The sequence below is a fragment of the Camellia sinensis genome, chromosome 9 (genome assembly GCF_055761805.1).
Source record: "Camellia sinensis isolate YWXY chromosome 9, ASM5576180v1, whole genome shotgun sequence".
NCBI classification, from domain to species: Eukaryota; Viridiplantae; Streptophyta; class Magnoliopsida; order Ericales; family Theaceae; genus Camellia; species Camellia sinensis.
In genome coordinates, this window is record NC_138969.1 from 165,508,876 (window position 1) to 165,523,720 (window position 14,845).

Below are 14,845 nucleotides of genomic sequence, written 5' to 3' on the forward strand. Positions count from 1 at the left end.
GGGGTGTGTTCCATATTCACTCCCTATATATATATATATATATATTAATATATGGGTCATGCTATGGTGCATACCATATACAAATCATGACATTTGTGATGTTGATTATCATCCGTAACTAAATTCCTTTCAGTTAAAAATTTAAAAAAAATTTAAAAAAAAACAATGATAACTAAATACTACATATGGTATAAGTAAAGACCTTTTAGATTACAACCAAAATAATGTCACAACGAACACCACAATGAGTCATAACCATAGACCACAAATGTCATTATTGAAACATATGATACACACGTTTTCCTAATGTTAATATGGTACACACATTTCCCTTATGCCATTTTGATTTCTATAATTTAAATTAACTTGATTTTGACCTTTAATTTTAAATTTTGTGTCAATTTGTTCATTTGATAATGCTGATTAGGATTTTTGAAAGAAAATAGTCATTGAGTTGGTTGAGAGTAACTCACTGAGTTGAACAAGTTTACAATTTTACCTAAAAACATAACACATATCGTTCATGTGCACATTTTCCATGAAAAACACTAACAATTGTAATCAATTAGATCAAACTGAGATAAAGTTATAAATTCAAGGTCAAAATCAAACTAATTGAAATTATAAATTCACCCAATTCCCACTTTGGCCCTTTAAGTTTGATTTTTTTCACTATGGCCCTTCATGTTTGCAATCCTTCCCACTTTGGCCCTTTAAGTTTGATTTTTTCCACTTTGACCCTTCATATTTGCCATCATTTCACTTTGACCCTAGATGAACATCCATACAAAAAACCTAATAGAATCTGCCACATCACCAATACATTAGCTCCGTGTGTGATGCAAAAAATTCACTAAAAATGCAAAAAATGAAAAATAGAAAACAAAAAAATTGGAATTTTTTTTGAGTCTTTAGTGAACTTTTTTTTAAAAAAATTTATTCGTAAACATTATTACATTATAGATGCATCTAGATTAGATGCACCTAAAAAAATAAAAAATAAAATTTAACTAAAAAAAGAAAAAAGTTTACTAAAACCAAAAGAAAAATGAAAATATATTGACTCAAACACCTTTATTGTCAATTCTGAAATGAAAAGTTTACTATCATTTTTTTTTTTGTCTTCAGTGAACTTTTTTCTTTTTTTAGTTAAATTTGTTTTTATTTTTTTAGGTGCATCTAAGCTAGATGAATCTATAATGTAACAATGTTTATGAATAAATTTGAAAAAAAAGTTCACTAAAGACTAAAAAAAAAAATCAATTTTTTTGTTTTCTATTTTTCATTTTTTGCATCTTTAATGAATTTTTTATATCACACGTGGAGCTGATGTGTTGGTAATATGGCAAATTCTTTTAGTTTTTTGGATGGAAGTTAGTCTAAGAGTAAAGTGGGAAGGATTGCAAACATGAAGGGCCAAAGTGGGAAGGATTGCAAACATGAAGGGCCAAAATGGAAAAAATCAAACTTAAAGGCCAAAGTGGGAAAAATCAAACTTAAAGGGCTAAAGTAGGAAATAGGTGAAACTTTAAGACGACAAAGTGCAATTTATCCTAAGCCAAAATATAAGGATTACCTTACCCAAAAGAATTTGGACATGTATAATTTTTCAAATAGACTTCATTTTTTAAAAATAAATATGATAAAATCATGTTACTATAATTATCAAGTCAATATGATATATTTCATATATGATTTCCACACAAAGGCCTGCGAAATAAAAGTAAGTCATTGAAGTGGAACTTGGGATGGGCTCGGACTGGATGTGTTTGTTGGACAATCTTCACTGTATTTAAAAAGATTTAATTCTGTTGTGTACAAAACAACAACCAGAATATAAAGAAATAAAGAAAATGAGAGAATATGTTTGATTACAAAAATCAAACTCAAAATAAAAATAAATAAATAAAAAACAGATTTTATTTTGTTACAAAAACAAAATTAAAATCTGAATAAATAAATAAATAAAAACAACACTGATAGTAATTAAATAACTTACTTGATTTAATTTCTTCGAATTATTTTTCTGATCAAGTCCAGTGTTTAACACTGTCTCTTTAAGACAGATTCGTCCTCTCCACGGTGCTTTCAGAATTCGGACGTCTATCTCCCAGGATGAAATGATCTTCCACAAACAATAGCAGCACTACTAATTGTTTGCCTTACGAACACACTAAGTGTTTACACTCTTTCTTTTGAAAATAAAATGCAGCAAGATGAAGAATAGAAAACAGAAGTGAAATACGAAATTTCTGAATGCAAACATCAAATGAGGGTGGTCCTATTTATAGATGTGAAGGTGGCTCTTCATTTTGAATTAAACAGGTATGTAACTCTTGGTTTTGAATTGAACAGGTATCATACCTGTTGGGTTTTGAATTCAAACAGATAGTAAAACGGGAAGGGCCCTGTTTGGGTGTGCATTAATTCCAAAACAGTTTATTTCTGTTTGAAACCGGGAAGGGCCCTGTTTGGATGAACAAATAATCCAAACCAATTTAATTTGAATTATGGATTTTATTTTAAAAAATAAAATTAAATTCAAATGTTTTTGGCCCAAAAAGATTAGAAGCCCAACCCAACCACACACCACGCACCCGCGCCCAAGCCCAGCCCGCCCGACCGACCGGACGGACGGCGGCGGCGGCGCGCGCGCGTGTGTGGTGATTTTTGGGTCCAATGGGTCTAGCCCATTTTGCCCATAACCTCTCCCTCTAAAACACTTGGGTACCCCTTGGGGCACACCCCAAGTATCTCACCCTAAGCCTTATAAACCCTTTCAAAACCTCCCACCAAATCAATGTGGGACAAGCCAATTTACAACCTTAAGGAATTTCCACCAAAACTCCATTTCCATGGAGCACACTTTGGCTTCAATTTCCCATTCACTCGGTAATGGTTTTGAGCAACCAAATATACCACGTGAATCACAACGCGGCATAGAACGCGTTACCACTTTGACCCGAGTAAATCGACACTCGGGGCCCACCTAAAAAATAGACCGAACTTAGGAAAAATTAACCATTTCCAACAATCCCCCACATGAATGGAATTTGATGACAACGGAAATGCAACAATATGCAGACTTAACGAAAGAGTATAAGTCGAAAATATCTTGCATCAGGATAGGTAGTTTTCGGCTTTGAACCTTCCCTAGTGATAACCTATCGGACTTACTGGCTAACCAATGGACGCGATGCCTTGAATTGTTCAGCCGTTTGTGTAAGCCAAGACAACAGATTTCACACAAAATATCTTCTAACACATCGTGGTTCTCACTGTTGTGTTCATTTTGGCCTTGAACGCACCTGGTTTTCATAAGTGTTTCTAGAGAATTTAGCCTCTTCATTCTCATAGAACCGGCCCCAGTTCAACACTCATATAGGTGATTCTTATTGTGAGTATCTCCTTATACTCGTCTTGATTTTATGTCTTAATCAAGATATAAGTAATCATTAAAAGCAAAGCTTATCCTTATACCTCTGCATACAACATATGTTGCAGATATCACTCTCACCATAGAAATGGGTAGGAATTTTAATCCCTTGGTGATTTCTGGCGAGCCATACATAACTTAGTTGTCCCTTTGAACTTAGTTCTTGGGATCTCCAGTCATATAAGTAGGGTTACCATTATGACGACTCTTATGTAATAGGCTTTAATCCCATCCCCTTCGATGAACTATACACTAGCTCTTTTGTCAAACCTTTTGTTAACGGATCCGCAATATTCTCTTTAGATTTTATATAATCTATTGAGATTATTCCGTTTGACAACAATTGCCTTACGGTATTATGTCGACGACGAATATGTCGTGACTTACCATTATACATATGATTCTGTGCCCTGCCTATTGCAGATTGACTATCACAATGAATGCAAATAGCTGGCACAGGTTTTGGCCACATTGGAATGTCTTCTAAGAAGTGACGAAGCCATTCTGCTTCTTCACCTGCTTTGTCTAAAGCAATGAACTCGGATTCCATTGTGGATCGTGCGATGCAAGTTTGTTTCGTGGACTTCCAAGAAACAGCAGCGCCTCCTAGAGTAAAGACATATCCACTAGTGGATTTTGAATCTTTAGTATCCGATATCCAATTGGCATCACAATAGCCTTCGAGTACTGCTGGATATCGAGTAAAGTTCAAACCATGATCACGAGTAAATCTTAGATATCTAAGAACACGAATGATCGCTTTCCAATGGTCTTCTCCAGGGTTACTAGTGTACCTACTCAATTTACTTATAGCATAAGCTATATCAGGACGAGTACAATTCATTAGGTACATTAGGCTTCCAATGATTTGGGAGTATTTTAACTGAGACACTGCATCACCTTTATTTTTCGATAAATAAAGACTGATGTCTACAGGTGTTCTAGCTAAATTCAAATCATCCTTGATAAATTTATCAAGAATTTTCTCAATATAATGAGATTGAGATAATGCATATCCGTCAGATGTTTTAGTAATTTTCATTCCTAATATAACATCTGCGACCCCCATATCTTTCATATCAAATCTTTTGTTAAGCATCTGCTTAGTTGATTTGATCATGTTTTGACTGCTTCCAATGATAAGCATGTCATCCACATAAAGACAAACTATGACATACCCTTGGTCAGTGTTCTTAACATAGACGCATTTGTTACATTCATTTATCTTAAACCCATTAGTAAGCATTGCATGATCAAATTTTTCATGCCATTGCTTAGGTGCTTGTTTTAATCCATAAAGGGATTTTACAAGTCGACAAACTTTCTTTTCTTGCCCTGATACTACAAACCCTTCGGGTTGTTCCATATAGATCTCTTCATTTAGATCACCGTTTAAGAAAGCTGTCTTAACATCCATTTGATGTATTTCTAAATTAAACAACGCTGCTATAGCAATAAGCATGCGAATGGATGTTATTCTTGTCACAGGGGAATATGTGTCAAAATAGTCCAGACCTTCCTTTTGTCTGTAACCTTTAACAACAAGTCTTGCTTTATACTTGTCAATTGAACCATCTGCTTTCATTTTTCTCTTGAATATCCATTTATATCCAAGAGGTTTAGAACCTGGTGGAAGATTCACCAATTCCCAAGTATGATTTTGCATAATGGATTCAATTTCATTATTAACAGCCTCTTTCCACAAAGGTGCTTCAGGACCTGTCATTGCTGCCTTAAAGCTTTGAGGTTCATTTTCTAACAAGTATGTCAGAAAATCTGGACCAAAGGATTTTGATGTTCTCGCTCTTTTACTTCGTCTTGGTTCATCATTAGTTAAATCCTGTTGGTCAAGACTATTACTAGTCTCTTGTGTTTGATTGTCATTAGTCTCTTGACTTTGTGTACAATCATAAGTTCTTTTCTGTGAACTTAATTCCTGTCCTTTCTTGTAAGGAAAGACATGTTCAAAAAATACAGCATTCCTTGACTCTATAATAGTGTTCACATTTATATCAGGTATATCTGATTTATAAGTCAGAAACCGATATGCACTACTATTCTGAGCATAACCAATAAACACACAATCTACTGTTTTTGGTCCAATCTTAGTTTTTTTAGGAACAGGTACTTCAACTTTTGCCAAACACCCCCACACTTTTAAGTATTTGTAGGAAGGTGGTCGACCTTTCCACAATTCATAAGGAATGCTTTTGGTTTTCTTGTGGGGTATTCTATTAAGAACATAATTAGCAGACAATATTGCTTCCCCCCACAAGTTCTGTGGTAAGCCTGAACTTAGTAACATGGCATTCATCATTTCTTTTAGGGTTCTATTCTTCCTTTCAGCAATTCCATTTTGCTGTGGAGAATAAGGGGCTGTAGTTTGGTGAATAATGCCATGTTGTGCACAAAATTCATTTAATGGTGCATCATATTCACCACCCCTATCACTTCTAACCATTTTAATGGTTTTACCAAGTTGATTTTCAACTTCTGTTTTGTAGAGTTTAAACATTTCTAAGGCTTCATCTTTACTTCTAAGTAAATAAACATAACAATATCTTGTGCAATCATCGATAAATGTTATGAAATACTTTTTGCCACCTCTAGTTTGAATAAACTTTAAATCACATACATCAGTGTGAATTAATTCTAGAGGTTCGGTTTTTCTTTCAACCGATTTAAATGGAGCCTTAGTTAGTTTCGCTTCTACACAAATTTCACATTTATGATTAGGATTAATTTCAAACTTTGGTATATAATCTAAACCAATTAATCTACGCAAAGCATCAAAATTCACATGTCCTAATCTACCATGCCATAAATTTGACTCAAGAATATAAACAAAAGATGTGTTATTCTTATTCATAGCAACTTTCGGTACAACTGTCATTACATTTAACTTAAAGAGACCATCACTCATGTATCCCTTACCAACATACATACCACTCTTTGTTAATACAAACTTATCAGACTCAAATACAAGCCTAAAACCATTTTTACTTAACAAAGACCCAGAAACTAAATTCTTCCGGATGTCAGGTACATGTAGTACGTTGTTGAGGGTCAGTTCTTTCCCTGATGTCATCTTCAAGATTACTTTCCCTTGTCCAGCCACAGCAGAAGTAGAAGAATTTCCCATGAAAAGTTGTTCACCATTTGCAGCCTCATTGTAGGTAGTGAACATCTTCTTGTCCGCACATATGTGACGAGTTGCTCCAGTGTCAACCCACCACTCTTTGGGATTTCCAACCAAGTTAGCCTCAGACACCACAGCAGAGAGGTTGATGTCATTCACTCCGTCAGAGATGTAATCCAATTCTGTTACATTGGCCTGATTGGTGGTCTTCTTACTTGTACTTCCATGATTCTTTTTAGGGCGGCGGCAGTCAGAAGCTCGATGTCCAGTTTTGCCACAGTTATAGCATTTTCCTTTGAACTTCTTGCTACTATCGCCTTGTTTAGGACCATCTCCAGTAAACTTTCTCTTTTTGTTATGTGGTTTATGAACTTGTTCAACCACATTTGCCTTGGACTCAATGGGATTTTTCCCATTCCTCTTTTCAGCCTTTCGGTTATCTTCTTCAATTCTTAATCTTACAATCAATTCATCCATAGTCATCTCTTTGCGTTTATGTTTTAAATAATTTTTGAAATCTTTCCAAGCCGGTGGTAACTTTTCCACTAAAGCAGCGACTTGGAATGACTCGCTAAGAGACATACCTTCTGAATGAATATCATGCAAAATTATTTGAAAACTTTGAACTTGAGATATTACCGTTTGGGAGTCTACCATAACAAAGTCCAGAAATTTACCGACGACAAATTTCTTCGTGCCGGCATCTTCTGTCTTGTATTTCTTCTCCAAAGAATCCCACAATTCTTTTGCTGTTTTCAGAGGACTGTATACATTATACAGCATATTGTCAAGGCCATTTAGGATGTAGTTTCTGCACAGGAAATCTGAATGTTTCCAAGCATCTACAGCGGCAACAACTTGCCGATCACTTTCACCCTCTTTAAGTGCTGGAGCCTCTTCATGGAGAAACCGGGCCAAATTAAGAGTTGTAAGGTAGAACAGCATCTTCTGCTGCCATCTCTTAAACTCGGTACCATTAAATTTTTCCGGTTTTTCTCCATGATGAACATGGTTCTGGATAGGGACCGATGTAGGTGTAACAATAGGAGTACCACTGCCAGATGCAGTTTCAATTGTAGTAGCCATAATCTCTGATTACAAAAATCAGAAAATATTAAAACACAAATTAATTTTCTAGTTACTAAAACCAGAAAATAATTATAACAACAAAATAATTTTATTTTCCTTGTTACTAAAACTTGAAAAATAAAATATCACAAGAATTTTCTGTAATACCAAATAATATTCTGAATTGTTAATGACACCAGTATCGTACTACTAGTAGTTGTCAAAGAAAAGAGACAGTATATTACTACTATCTGTCAAATAGCATAAATCACTATTTGTTTTTCCAACCAGAATATTAATTTGAAAACACAGAAAATTAAATACAATGAAGATACCTAAAAAGGATTCTGTCTTAAGATTGTTGGACAATCTTCACTGTATTTAAAAAGATTTAATTCTGTTGTGTACAAAACAACAACCAGAATATAAAGAAATAAAGAAAAGGAGAGAATATGTTTGATTACAAAAATCAAACTCAAAATAAAAATAAATAAATAAAAAACAGATTTTATTTTGTTACAAAAACAAAATTAAAATCTGAATAAATAAATAAATAAAAACAACACTGATAGTAATTAAATAACTTACTTGATTTAATTTCTTCGAATTATTTTTCTGATCAAGTCCAGTGTTTAACACTGTCTCTTTAAGACAGATTCGTCCTCTCCACGGTGCTTTCAGAATTCGGACGTCTATCTCCCAGGATGAAATGATCTTCCACAAACAATAGGAGCACTACTAATTGTTTGTCTTACGAACACACTAAGTGTTTACACTCTTTCTTTTGAAAATAAAATGCAGCAAGATGAAGAATAGAAAACAGAAGTGAAATACGAAATTTCTGAATGCAAACATCAAATGAGGGTGGTCCTATTTATAGATGTGAAGGTGGCTCTTCATTTTGAATTAAACAGGTATGTAACTCTTGGTTTTGAATTGAACAGGTATCATACCTGTTGGGTTTTGAATTCAAACAGATAGTAAAACGAGAAGGGCCCTGTTTGGGTGTGCATTAATTCCAAAACAGTTTATTTCTGTTTGAAACCGGGAAGGGCCCTGTTTGGATGAACAAATAATCCAAACCAATTTAATTTGAATTATGGATTTTATTTTAAAAAATAAAATTAAATTCAAATGTTTTTGGCCCAAAAAGATTAGAAGCCCAACCCAACACCACGCACCCAAGCCCAGCCCCGCCCGCCCGACCGGCCGGCGGCGCGCGCGTGTGTGGTGATTTTTGGGTCCAATGGGTCTAGCCCATTTTGCCCATAACCTCTCCCTCTAAAACACTTGGGTACCCCTTGGGGCACACCCCAAGTATCTCACCCTAAGCCTTATAAACCCTTTCAAAACCTCCCACCAAATCAATGTGGGACAAGCCAATTTACAACCTTAAGGAATTTCCACCAAAACTCCATTTCCATGGAGCACACTTTGGCTTCAATTTCCCATTCACTCGGTAATGGTTTTGAGCAACCAAATATACCACGTGAATCACAACGCGGCATAGAACACGTTACCACTTTGACCCGAGTAAATCGACACTCGGGGCCCACCTAAAAAATAGACCGAACTTAGGAAAAATTAACCATTTCCAACAGTGTTTTCAAATGATCAATCTCAATCAACTATTCATCTCTCTCTCTCTCTCTCTCTCTCTCTTATTTTTATTTTTATATATTTTTTTCTCTTTTTTCAGTGTTGGAATTCTTCAAAAGTTGTGAAAACATTAGAAAAATATCAACCATGCTAAATTGCTATTTATTTTTTAATCATGTATGAACAAAGTCTTTCTTTTGACAATTATGCAATTGAATGTTGAATGAAGTTATCCACACACCTTGCACCTAGAAATTTCTCTCTTGCTGAATAGTATGAAGAATAAAAAGAGATCAAAATGCAAAGAGTCCACACATTGTATCCAATACCCACCAAGAAGCACAAAACAAGTTATGAGACTCATCATTTGTAAAGGTGCAATTCAAAGGAAAGTCTATAGTACATTTTGTTAAAAAAATGTACGGTACATAGAAAATCAATGGCTAAGATTGAACCACATCATTAGAAGTGATCTACTAAACAGATCACTTTTTATAGTTATGAGCCAAAATCATATTTCTTCATAACTATAATCAAATTTAGCATAATTTAGTCATAGCCACATCCCATAACCAAAACCATTTTATTCATAACTAATATCACATATTTCATAACCATGTCTCATAACCAACACCATTTTGTTCATAACTAATATCACAAATTTCATAACCATAATTACATATCTCATAACCACATCTCATAACTAACCCCTTTGAGTCATAACCAACATTACATATCTCATAACCACTAGTCATATATCTCATAGCCAACACATTTTTTTTCATAACCAACGTCACATATCTCATAACCACTAGTCACATATCTCATAACTAACACTCTTTCGTTCATAACCACACCACTTTGATCATAACCAATATCACATATCTCATAACTATTACCTGCATGAATCATAACCACATCTCACAACCAACTCCTTTGAGTCATAACCAACATCACATATCTCATAGCCACTAGTCACATATCTCATAACTAACAACCTTTTTTTCTCATAAACACACCACTTTGATCATAACCAATATCTCATATCTCATAACCACAAACACATATAGCATAACCAAACACCCTTTGACACCACTTTGCTCATAAACAAAATTACATATCTTATAATCACTAATCAAATATCTCATAAACATTACCCATATATCTCATAACCAACATCACATATATCATAACCACACCACTTTGATCATAACCAACATTACATATCTCATAACCACTAATCACATCTCTGATAACCAAACACCTTTTGACTTATAACTACACCACTCTACTCATAACCAAAATCACGTATCTAATAATCACTAATCATATATTTCATAACCTTTATCCACTTATGTCATAACTATATCTTATAACCAACACCATTTGCCTCATAACCAACATCACATATATCATAACCACTAATCACATATCTCATAACCACTACCCACATATACGGGTGTAAATTGGGCCCATGAGCTCATGACACATCCCAAGTCCAGTCGCGCCGTGGGTGGGCCCAACCAAGCCTGAGCCTAAGCCCAACCTAAGACCCTAGGCTATGTGTTCTAGAGCCAAGCTCGACTCTGGTGTGTTATGGAGGGTGACCCATCTCGTGAGCTCGACTCGAAAAATTTTTCCCTATCTGGCGTGACCCAACCCGAACGGCTCCCTGCCCCCCTGTTAGTGCAACGGTCAAAATTTTTAAAAATAAATAAATAAATAATTGAAACAATCATATAACCATTAATTCCACCAACAGCCAAATTTTTTTTTTTTTTATTTTTCTATATATAAATTAACCCCTCCCTCCCAAGTCCTATAAATATTACCCATCTCTCATTTTATTTCTCACAAACAAATATGTCTCTCAAACTCTCATTATCTCTCAATTAATTTTGAAGTGTCACCCCTAAATGACAATTACAATTGATCACCTATCTCTATTTTAGATTTATTTTTAGTCATAGTATCTTCATTAGATATAATAGAAATAGTAATATACAAACGATATACTTTTTAAAATAGCTATATACACTTATAGACATATATATATATATATATATAATATAACTAAATTTTAATAAAAAAAATGTTGAAACAAATTATCTATGACATGATTTTATTTTGTTCTACTAAATAATTTTTCTCCTAAATTATTTTCCCCAACTTTTCTTCGTTTTTTTCTCCACTCTATTTTCTTTCCCCTGATTTGTCCTAGTTGTTCCTGAGCTCTCTCTATTTCTTACTCAGACTTCTCTATTTCGCTTAAATTATCGAACGACCATTGTTGATAGTTCTCCTCACTGGATTCTTCCTCTCTCTACTCTTGTGTCTCTGTAATAAATCCTTGAACTCGTCACTACTCTCTTTGTCTATTTCAACACTATTCATTCTTGTGATATTTCTCTATCTAATAAATGCATCTATCTCGAAACTCTAGCTCTTTCACATTAATATGTCATACATACACAAACCTTTGGCCGTAGTTATGATTTGAAGGGTTTTGTTATCATCAATTTGTACATGTGTTATAGAACTGTTGAAAAATGAATATTACGCATTTTGTTGTACTGTTCTGCTATTTCAGTCATCTTCATCCCTCAAGCATCTCTCTTATTCTTTACTGTCATTGTAGATATCTTCGATGTTCCTTATCGAAAATGACTGCACCTTTAATGTCATTTTCACAGACGATAAACCTGTTCAGTCTCTCTTTCTCATATTCCCTTTCCTCTCGCTCTACTAGCTAATCTTTCTCTAACTCTCATTTTCTATTCCATGGCTTTAAGCCGTTGATTAAATTATTTAATGATTGTCATTACATTTTGTTTTCTCTATATTATGAGAGATCCGGTTTGGTGATTCTAAGATTTTTAGTGATTTCTTTAGTCATTTTATGATAATTGTTATGAAACTTTGTTGCTTGATTACAATATTTGTGATTTATAAAAAAATTGAATATTTTTGCTACATCAATTAGTTGTGTTGTTACGCATTTTGTGATTGATGTTATGAAATTTTTTGGATTGGTTATGACATTTGTGATTTGTAAAATTTTTGATTATTTTTATTATGACAATTAGTAGTGTAGTTAAGCATTTTGTAGTTGATGTTATTAAATTTTTTGAGTTGGTTATGATATGGTTTTTAAAAATTTTAGATGTTTTTGATACACTAATTAGTGGATCGTTACATAATTTTTGGTTAATGCTACGAAATTTTGGGAATTAGTTACAACATTTGTGATTTTCTATAATTTTAAACTATTTTGTTATGCCAATTAGTGATGGCGTTAGGTATTTTGTATTTTATATTACAAAACTTTGTGACTTGATTATGATATTTATGGTTTCTAAAATTTTAAATATTTTTATTACGCAAATTAATGGTGTGATTATACATTTTGTAGTTGATGAGTAAAATAGTCTTTTTTATTTATTTTACTTAATAAAAATAGATGAAGGATTTATATAAAAAAATTTAAGTATAAATTGACAAAATTATAAATTAATAATTTATTTTAGAGTTAATTACCAAAAAGTCCTGTTTACATATTTGGTGGTAGCTTAGGTCCCGTCAAAAAGTTTTTGAACCAATAAGTCCCATTTATAGGTAAAAAGACATTTTGCCCTTTAATCCCAAAACTGAGAATGTTCTCAATTTCAAAACTGAGAATATTCTCAATTTTCAAACAGAGAATGATTTCAGTATATAATTATCAAAATTAAAAAATTTCTGTTTAGCTTCTGAGAAAAGTATAGGATTGAAAAGAAAGATAATTCTGTGAATATTCTAAGAAATTTATAATTATCAATTTTGAGAAATTTCTCAATTTTTTCATGATTAAAATTGAGAATATTATAAACTGAGAAGGTTCTCAATTTTAAAAAACTCTCTCTCTCTCTCTCTCTCTCTCTCTCTCTCTCTCTCTCTCTCTCTCTCTGCAATCTGTCTCAATCTCCTAATTGGTTCTCTCATCTCAACTATTCACTTTCTCTCTCCGATTGAAAAACAAAATCTGGAGCTTCTAATTGAAGCAATGGTAATCCAAACTGGGTCAGGGAGAATGGCTCCGGTGCGGGAAAAGAGCTATCCCAAGCGACGACGTTAAGAGGAGGTGCGGCGACGGTAGCGTCTACTACACAACACGCCAGGGCAGGCATCTCTTCACCGTCTGTTTTTTGAGTACAAAAAGAATAAAAAAATTGAGATTTGTATTTAGATTTTTGGGTGTATAGCTGGGGGCTTTAGAACCCGCCGAGGCCATAACTCACCCTTACAATCACCTACAATCCCCACACCTACCTCTCAGAAGCAATAAAATCAAATTAATTGATAGTAAAAAAAAAACACCAAACCAACACCGAATTCAAATCTAAGCACCGAACACGAATCTCACCATACAGATCGAAAATGAAAAGACAGAGAGGCGGAGGGAGTAGTAACTGACAGAAACAAGAACACCGTCGGATCAAGAAAACGCGAAAAAAGATCCAAAAATTAGCAGGAATGGCCGATGGATTTGGTGGAGAGGGAAGGGGGTTTGGATGGGTAAATTGGTCTATTAAAAATTAATGGGACTTGAAGGAGCAAATAATTTTATCTAGGACCTAATGGAGTATAAGTTCACAAAATGGACTTGTATGTAAATGCCCCTTCATTTTATTATAAGACTCTACTCATAAATTTTTAATTTGGTTTTTTATAATGATTATTACATAATTCCGGCCCCATTTTCTCCAAAATTTTGGAACAAACATCCAAATTTTGTCAAAATCAAAATTCCCTCATTAATTGTTTTTGACAAATCCCTAGACCCTTTCTTTAGCCCAAACGAGAGAGAGAGAGAGAGAGAGAGAGAGAGAGAGAGAGAGAGAGAGTGTGTGTGTGTAATTTCTAGACTTGGGGTGTGTCGCGAGCTCGTGGGCCAAATTTACACCCCTATATGTGAGCAATGGTTATGAGATATGTACTTAGTGGTTATGATATATGTGATGTTGGTTATGAGACAAATGGTGTTGGTTATGGATGTGGTTATGACATAAGTGGGTAAAGGTTATGAGATATATGATTAGTGATTGTTAGCTATGTGATTTTGGTTATGAGTAGAGTGATGTAGTTATAAGTCAAAGGGTGTTTGGTTATGAGATATGTGATTAGTAGTTATGAGATATGTGGGTAATGGTTATGAGATATTTTATTAGTGATTGTAAGATATGTGATTTTGGTTATGAGCAAAGTGGTGTCAAAGGGTGTTTGGTTATGCTATATGTGTTAGTGGTTATAAGACATGAGATATTGGTTATGATCAAAGTGGTGTAGTTATAAGAAAAAGGGTTATTAGTTATGAGATATATGATTAGTGGTTATGAGATGTGTGATGTTGGTTATGACTCAAAGGGATTGGTTATGAGATGTGGTTATGATTCATGTGGGTAACAGTTATGAGATATGTGATATTGGTTATGATCAAAGTGGTGTGGTTATGAGCAAAATGGTGTTAGTTATGTGATATGTGACTAGTGGTTATGAGATATGTGATGTTAGTTATAAAAAAAAAGGTGATGGTTATGAGATATGTGACTAATGGTTATGAGATA

At 33.9% G+C, this 14,845-nt stretch overlaps 1 pseudogene; it reads left to right on the forward strand.

The window, feature by feature from the left end:
- The window catches only part of LOC114304164 (G-type lectin S-receptor-like serine/threonine-protein kinase At1g11300), a 72,892-nt pseudogene that overhangs the window by 33,730 nt on the left and 24,317 nt on the right, over nt 1-14,845 (forward strand).